This window comes from Octodon degus, unplaced genomic scaffold (assembly GCF_000260255.1).
Source record: "Octodon degus isolate 3935 unplaced genomic scaffold, OctDeg1.0 scaffold00341, whole genome shotgun sequence".
Classification (NCBI taxonomy): domain Eukaryota; kingdom Metazoa; phylum Chordata; class Mammalia; order Rodentia; family Octodontidae; genus Octodon; species Octodon degus.
Window position 1 is genome coordinate 781,132 of NW_004524917.1, and position 9,173 is coordinate 790,304.

The 9,173-nt window shown below is 39.6% G+C and overlaps 2 pseudogenes; both read right to left on the reverse strand.

The window, feature by feature from the left end:
• Positions 1 to 884: 884 nt before the first annotated feature.
• LOC101573727 lies at positions 885 to 1,595 on the reverse strand (annotated as a pseudogene).
• Positions 1,596 to 6,580: 4,985 nt separating this feature from the next.
• The window catches only part of LOC101577304, a 12,923-nt pseudogene continuing 10,330 nt past the window's right edge, over positions 6,581 to 9,173 (reverse strand).

A 9,173-nucleotide genomic window follows, 5' to 3' on the forward strand; every position in this document is an offset into this window, starting at 1 on the left:
CATAATCTCCTTGATCAGAAAATTTGAGACACTGTTGAGTTACATGACGTTACAGTACAAGTTCTCATATGTCCTGAGTCTTAATTGACCTTAGAAGGCTAGGGCCAAAATGTTGGCTTTCCTTGCAGCCCTCCTTTCTCTCTAATTTTGGTCTGCAAACTTAGGTTGTTAACCATCCAGAAGACAAGCTTATTGCTATTACCATACAACTTAAGCTGTTAAGTTTAACCTCACTATCTGTCTGCATATCAAACATCTTAGGCATAATATGTAACAGGTACTTTTCATCAAGTATTGATATGTTGAACTTTAAGTCCTTACAGAATATGATTAAAAAAACATTTAAAAATTAGAATATATTTTAAAAATAGGCATAAAGAATTATATACTTCTCATGTTTGCACATAAGGCCAAAAATCTCACCATATACAACCTTGAAGTAGGACAGTCCCACAATATTCCTTTTCCTGTCTCTTGCTTTCATTCAGCACCCCCTTCTTCTTGAACATCCACCTACCCAAGAGACATCATAGCAGTAACTGGCATGTCATGACAAGCAGCCCATATTCAGAAGACCAGAATGACAGGCACTCCAAGCATGAAACTACTATTACAAATTACCATCTGCACATATGTTACATTTAAAAATTCTCTAAGTTCTTAAATCCATAAGTTAATGATTTCTTTCATTAAAAATATTAGTTGTACACAAAGTGCAGTACAGGGTTACAGATAAATCCTAAGGGGCCTTGACTGACCTTATCAGATACAAAAGTCACATTTCTTTGTAGTTTAAAATTTTATTTAACTTAAAAGGTGAACAAAATGTGTATTTGAAATTGTACTAAACTTATTTATCTGACATACATGCTTACACAGAGGACAGATTGATTTCCAATAACTTCTGGAAGTCCACTGTCCATTTAAAAATACTTTTCCACAAAAACTCTTCATTGAAAGAAATATTTTTCTTTTATACTGAATAAAAGCTAGATGCAAATTTCCACTGTGATCTACTGTGATGTACTCATTTTACTGTCAACTCTGATGATGAAGATGGCACAAATGTGTAGTTCAGGTGACTGATGCAAATGAAAAGTGACGAAGATGCCTCCACCGTGTCCCGATAGAGGGGTCGCCCCCTTAATGCTCACAGCCAATCACTTCTTCTTCTTCCCTTTTCCTTTTTTACTTCCCTCTCCTTGCTGAAGATTTGGGTCACCACCTCCTGTTTTCTGTGTTCTGGTTTTTAGCTCAGGTATCATTTCTGCTGCATACAACATTACTGACTTACCTGATGGGAACTGCCCCAGGCAGAGGCTGCCATCTTCCTGCTTCAGCTGGACTCGAACTCTGCCTCTGTATTGAACACCACTATCCCATTCCCTAGAGTACATCTTATTTTTCTCGATAACTGCATTAAGTCCAACTGCTGAGCATGCATCTTGAATCTCGGTAGCTGTAGGATTTTCAACAGCTTTACTTATTGGGATCCGCCTCCCCTCTGTGATGGTTTTCTTATTATTTAAATAAATGGGGTAGATACAAATAAACCTGTCTTAGTCTGCCGGGGAGTGGGTGGCTGCGCAAGCCATATCCACACAGGGTCAGGCCATGCAGCACAAAAGTCACATTTCTTGTTATACAGGTCTTGCTTATCTTGGTCTTAACCATCCAGCAGAAAAGTATAAAAAAGAGGTATATAAAGTAAAGCCATATTAATACGCTGAGCTGTAAAAGGCTCAAGTCCACAACTTCTATGGATAACCCACTACTATTGTGGACTACTGGACTGTGTTGGATTGTTTTGCTGAATTCAAGCACCTATAATATTTAGATGCCAATAGAATATCCATCTCTGACAGGACTGAATTGGAGAGGGAGAACACAGAGGAAGGACCATTTTGGATTTGTATATACAGAATAGTTAGGATAGATGTACAGCTGCTTTCGCTTGGTTCAGTGAAAGGAAGGATTTGTAGTAGTAGTGTTTGGACAGGATGTCCTGGCTCCTTCTTGTGCTGTGGATGACCACTGAAAAGATAACAATGTGCAATGTATTAAGTATTGAAAATGTCCTATTAATCAGCTTGGAAAGTATCTCATTGATATTTGTTTCTCAATAAAATAAAAAATAAATTAATTAATAAAATATTAGTTGTGGTAATCTTATTATTTCTTCTCACTTAATGGAAAACATTTACAGACTACCTTTGGAATACACATACCTGGGCTAGACATATTTTCCAGTAGGTCTTTATTCCTTTGCAATGACCAGAAACATGAAGTTCACTCAATCTGTGGTGTAATAAAGTTTTTGCTATGCCTGAACTTTCCCTCATGCCTCATCATCATGAACTTGAACAAACCAAGTTACATCGGCAGCCAGGCTCAGCCAGTATGGGGGCCTGAAGCCAAGGCAAGATCTCAAGGACCTGCCAATGTCCCCCACTACAAAAAGAGACTTCTACTACCTCAGCGACTGGAGTCTTATAGCAAATATTCCAGTTATCCTACAAAAGAAATGAAATATTCATTAATTAATTTACTGAGGGTCATTTTTGCCTCAAATTCTGCTGACAGGAGTGTGCTAAGAAAATTATAATTGTGTCTAACCACTAGGTTGATCTGGTAAAAGTTGTGATCCAGCAAGGGCCAGCAGAGGCATGTGGTGTCCCAAGTAAAGAACTCAGGAATATGGAATATGTAAGCTTTGGACCAACAACTGATACAGGGAGAAAAACTGGTCTCAAGTGGGTGACCTCCAAACAATATAGGGAACCTCCAAATGACATAGAGAAAAACAATATCTGGACCTGACCTGCACAAGTTCATGTTCTCTAAAACAGAAGAATGAATTTTAGGAACAAATGGAGGTTATGAGCAGAATATATTTATTGAGAGAAAGAAAGCTCCTGTCCTGAGAGGGACAGGAGGGGGGTGGCCCAAGCGGGTAGTGACCCGGGAAGTTGTCTCTTGCAGGGACTTTTATAGAGTAAAACCATGTGGTAAGGTGGGTCTAAGGTGGTGGAGAAGACATGGGAACTTGCTTAGTTGGGTATGAGGTGGGACAAAACTATGGTCAACCAATGAGATTACAAGCACCATTGCTCAGGTAAAATTGATTAAATCCAGTATCAAATGGGAAAGCGAGTCATGTAGCAAGCGGGCAAGAATACAGGACAAGGTCTCTTCCTGTTGGGAGTTGGGCTAGTGATTCATTTGAGCTCTTTCAAGTTGATTGATATTATTTAGGATATCAATCCCTAATGCCCATCCCTAGGGAAGTATGTAGCTGTGCTTCCTCTTTTTGTCTTGGTCTTGAGGTGTGGCCCATATGGGAGTGTCTGTTTCTTCCAAATTGCAAAGTCACCTTGTCCTCCATCTTGTCTCCTTGAGGGCCTGGCCTTGTCTGACTGCCTATAATATTTCTATCTAACTCAGCTGCCTACAACACAACCACTAAACTTCTGGAACAGGAGTTGGAATCTTTGAAAATAATATTTTAAAAATTGAAAAAATACAAATTACTATTTTATGACTTTAGGAAGTCATTTCTTCCTTGTTTTCTTGTTTTGGTTTGTTTCGTTTTGTTTTGTTGGTACTCAGGCCTGAGCCAGGGCTTTTGCATGGAACTACATCCATTTTTTTAATTATTTTTATTTAGAGACAGGATCTTCTTAGGTCACTAAGCTCCCCAGGCTAGCTTGAAAGTATGATTCTCCTGACTCAGCCTCTCAGAGTTATGGAGTTACAGATAACAACCATCTTGACCAGCTATTAGTACTTTAATACTTTGATGTGGGATCTATTATCTTGTGTGGATAGCTGACATTTGCCTCTGTGGACCCACTGAAATTTCATTGTTTGTGCATCATATGTCTTACCACAGGGGACTCTGGAAAACTGACCAATAAGAAAATTGTGAAAGCAGTCATTGAGAAAACCAACTTAAAGTTAGGAAAAAAATTAAATTTCAGTTAGGGAGTTGGTTTGTCTAGGAAAGTAGCACTCCAGAAACTTGAGAAAGGAATCTTTGTCCCTTTTTCTAGTGATTAGGCTTCCCATGCCTTGCACAGGTCCTGCACAAAGAAGCAACTCACTTTTATGTCTTTTTCAAAAAATAAAACAATTTTTAAAAAGGCTTATGGCCAGGGATGCAGCTCAGTGGGGGAGCACCTGCCAGGCAAGCAAAAGGCCAAGAGTTCAATTCCTCATACCAAGGAAGGAAGGAAGGAAAGGAGGGAGGGGGGAAAGAAAGGAAGGAAGGAAGACAGAAAAGGCTTAAAATAGCCCAAAGCTCCTGAACAACAATCTACATTTATTGAGAAACAATATGGCCAAGACTCATTTAGTCATTGATGATTTTTGTAGTCAATACAAATGATGATCTAATGTGAATAGGTGGTGTAAGAAAGCAGTTACATGTAAAACAGAATCTACACATCTGGTTCTTATATCTCAAAAACTATAGACATGAACAAGAAATTTATTACAGGAACATTGGAACTAATAAGACACTGTAATCAATGCTTGTACATCCACTATACAAGAACATACAGCTGAGCACTAGGTCGCACACCTATAATCCTAGCACTCTCCAGGTTAAGGCAAAAGGATTGCTGAGTCTGAGGCTAGCCTAAGCTAGAAAGTGAGTTCAAGGCCAGCCTGAACTGTACAGCAAAAATCTGTCTCAAAAGGACAGGGAAAAAAATGTACACACAAGATAACAGTGATATAGGGGAAGGATACATGCTCCAAACCTAAAAAATACCTGGGCCCAGTTTGTGTTCTCTAAAACCGAAGAATGAATTTTAGGAACAAAGGAGGATAACAGCAGATTATATTTATAGGATGAAAGGAAGTCCTGTATGAGAGATAGACAGAAGGGGGACCCAAATGGGTTACCCAGGAAGCTGCCTTTTCTAGGGATTTGTATAGAGCAAAACCAAGTGGTGAGATAGGTCTAAGGTGGAGATCATAGGAACCTGCTTAGGTGGGCATGAGGTGGGACAAACAATGAGATTACAAGCACAATTGTTCAAGTAAAATGGACTATTCTGTATTTCTATCTAATTTAGCTGCCTGCAACAATGGGACAGAGGGTCCATAGTTATAAGAAAAACTAATCACAAGATGAATAACTAGAATTCCTTGAAGAAAATTTCAAGCTATCTGCAGTTTTGTCAATTATATGAGATCTAAAAAATAATCTTTCAGTGGTGTCAAATTTTAAATATTATATTTTTGTTCTTGTAGACATAATTCTCATCCATTGATAAGGTAGGTGCATTCATAGTTATTTAGATTTCAAGATATTGAAATATATTTTACACTACTCATTTTTCTTTACAATAACATTTCCTATCAAATAATGTTAAATGATTCAGGGTTATTGTTATTTTCCTTAAAAAATTAAAATTTAATTCAAGAAATATTCACTTGTGCTCCTCTAGTGGACTCATTTAGATTGCAAATATTAGTCCAAGTTTTTTTTTTTATACAACTTAGAAATCCCATGTCCAGTGTTATTGCTTGTTAATTAGGCTAAATACTTTATTTTTATTTATTTATTTAATTTTTTACTGATAATATGCCACAGTTTCTGTGGAAATTTATTTAACAGTCAAAATTTCCTTCACATTCATTCTGTTAAACAAGACTTTTATCTCCCGCTCATTCTACTTCAACTCATCAGCTTTAGGCACAAAGGTTTTTGTTCTCTCAAATTTTAACTGCTTGAATTTACTGATAAAGCAAACAGATTTTGATGAATGGTTTTGACCTATTAGTACAAGTTAATATCCTTTTCTTAAAGTTAGGCATTTTTGGTTTTAAAATTGATTCTCATCATAAACAGTAAGACACTGTGTGTGTTAAGTTCGATGCCATCTGGCCTTCGCCTGGATCGCACTAGCACAGGCCCGTCCATGAGCCTACAGGGAAAGATGTCGAGCTCCTTCAGAAACTGTGGCCACAGTGACGCTTCAAACCACCGCAGCGTCACTTTGCTTACAAAAGAGTCACGCAGCTTTATAGGGAGCCAGACTTAAGGCTGTTAAAGTTGTTGCTTATACTCTGCACAACAAACTGGCACAAGAATCATTAGGAAATAACTATTCAACAATAACAAAACTCCCATATTTAACATTTGGTTATCATACAAAAATATGCATGTCTTCTATTTTAAGGCAGTATTAATAGTACCTAATCTTTTTAAAATTGGTATATTCACAAAAAATTATAAAAAGGAACTGAAATAGTGTGAGGGAAGAAAATTACACAGAAATGGTAAATCCAAAAACTAAACTTAGAAACATGTGCAGTAATAAAAAGGCATCTTAAAAAAGGAAAATTACACTTTCAATGGCAAGAATTGTGTTGTTTTAAGGCAATCAGGGCTGGTTTCCAATCAAGACTATAAAAGTTTCAGTGACAATAATGCCATTCGTATGAACTAAGATAGTCATTTTCTAGGCAATGAGTTGGCAAAACCATTTGTGTTTATCCATCAGATGAATTTCATAAGACACTGTAAGAACCTCCACTAAATCCAGAAACATTAAACATCTCAAAAGGCAAATAATTAAGTAGAAACAACTACTCAGCACATATAAAGGCAAAATATACCATCTTGAAAAAATTTACTGTAGAAAAGGAAATAAGCTAATTAGATATAGAAATGTTGGGAATCTTCAGATGGCAGTTTAAGAAATTAGTTAATTGGGTGTGTGTGCACTTGGAGAGGGAGGGCATCAACGCCACTGTTGCTCCCCTGCACGGGGAGCCTCGGCTGTGACCCTGCCAAGCTGGCCAACTTCTTGTCAGGTTCTAAGGAGTACTTCAGACCATGAATACACGGCGGTGTGCTTTTGTCTCCAACTTGCTATCCAAGTTGGGAAAGGGAGTGCAGAGGAGCACTGTCTCGTTATGACACAGTAGTGTTTGAGGTATGACCATGCCCCCTACTCCTAAGGACTAAGCCTCAAGCACACAGGGCCACTCACTGGGGGGGATGGTGGTGGGACCTGGTGGCCTCCGAGCAGCCTTGGGTCTGTGAGGGCTGCCTCTGTCCAGAGCCGGGCAGGGTCTTGCGGCCTGGAGGAGCCTCCCAGAGGAGCTGCATCCCACCAGGTGCTGTGTCCTTGGAGATGCGCAGACACAAAGGTGGCTTTGGAGGCTCCTGGCTAATAGTGTGAGGCTTGGAATAAAAAACCTAAATCCAATATACTGTCATTTTAAAAAGAGAAATTACATTTTTCTTTTACTCAGTGTCTATATGTCAGAGGCACTTCTAAGTGTAACTGTATCGGCTGGAACAAATGCTGTAAAGTTACAGTGCATGTCATGGTAGAGTCAGTCCTAGGAAGTTAAAAGCAAACGCACGATTTCAGACTGCGGTGAGCTGTGGCCTCACGCAAGGCAATCTGAAATGCTCTTCTTCCCGCTGTCTCCTTCTGCTTGCCGATCTAGTCAAGTACAGGGTAAGCTTCAGTAGGCAGGAAATGTAGAATCAGCTTGCTCACAGTGGTAAGAATAGGGGCAGTGTCTGTAACTCACCTACAGCGAGCCAGAAGTTTAAGGGCAGGAAGAGGACGTAAAAACAAAAACTACATTTTTCTTAAAACACCTGTGAAGGCAGCATGATTCAACATGTTTTTAAATATTAGTGCAAACTTTAACTATTATTCTTCTATATAAAATTATTTTTTAAATGCTTAAGTTAGCAATTTCAATTCAGAAGAAAAAATGTATAGCTTCCCTTAAAATGTTCAGAAAATAACATTTTAGTCTTCATTTGCTAATGTCTCAGTAGATATCCACATTTTGGCCCCACTTAAAAATTTGCTTAATGGTGTTCCTAAAATGCTTCGTCTGCACAGATTGCCCACAGGAGAAAATGGAAATGACGAAGAGAGGAACTCGGGCGCCGGGGAAGCTCCGCGCCGCGCCTCCGCCTCTGAAGTACATCCTGCTCTGGGCCAGGTCGGCCTGGCAGGCCTCCAGGGGGCTGCTGCCGCAGTGCTCGGCTGAGCACGTCCACCTCGTCCACCAGCAGGGAGAGCTTGCGGAAGGCAGTGATGGAGCCCCGAGGTGGATCTGAGCCTCGGGGACCCAGCGTAAGTAGCACAGTTTCCACAACTTTATTAGTGTTCCCGAGAGATGAGGCAGAATCACACCATGGAGGTCGTCTGGTTTGGAAAACCACTCTCTAAAATATTGTTCCATTTCATTGTTCTGGCTGTCAGTGTGGTGCAGTGGGCCTGGCTTTCGCTTTAATATTAGGGAATTTCTCCTTGGAAGCAGCTCATGGTCACTGATAATCCCGTTTTTTAAAGAAGATGGCATTCCTCTCAATGTAAAACTGTAGCTCTTCTTTATGCACTTAAAAGACTTCACAGAGCCATTCTGTACACAGGGCACGCTCTTTCCAATGTAAAAGGGGTTGTGGAAAAGAGTACAGTCCTTCACTGTGAACTGAAGAGACCAGTCCCAAACTGAGGGGACTTTAAGCCCTTTTCATCACCCAACTGGATATTTTTGCTTATAGCAAATTCTGTACTCTGCTTTACCTGCTGGTGAGGAGAGTTGAACAGGAAGGTGCCGAACAGTGAGGTTCGGGTACTGTCATACAGCACTGCTAAGTAGGTCTCAGAAAACTCAAAGGCTGCTGGGTATTGTTCTAAAAGCTGCCATGTGGCATCCAAGAAGAGTAAAAATAAGGGAGACTCTTTCTCTGATCGCTTTAAATGGCTGCATCTATCCAGGAACTGATATCCTGCCATGACCCACTCCTTCTGTATCAGACTCTGAAATCCAGTAATTGTCCTGAAATATGCATCCAGCATCATTTGAACAAGAGAAGCTACAAGACAGCTCAAGTCTCTTCCCTCCTCCTCTTGTAGGACTACAGATAGATGTTTGCTTTCTAGCATGTACACAACTTCTGCTGAATGCTTAAGGAATGCCCTGACATAGTCTAACCACTGAGTATTTTCCAGTAAAGATAACCATTTCTCTTCAGTTTCTTCGAAAGTCTCATTAACACATAGTTGCTTAAGCTTTACAAATGCCGCCTGTATTTCTTGAATATTAGGCAAAGTCTTATCCAAATCCACCTTGTAAACGTCACTTCTCTGTGGATGACTTTTAGTTATTGCATTACAAATCCT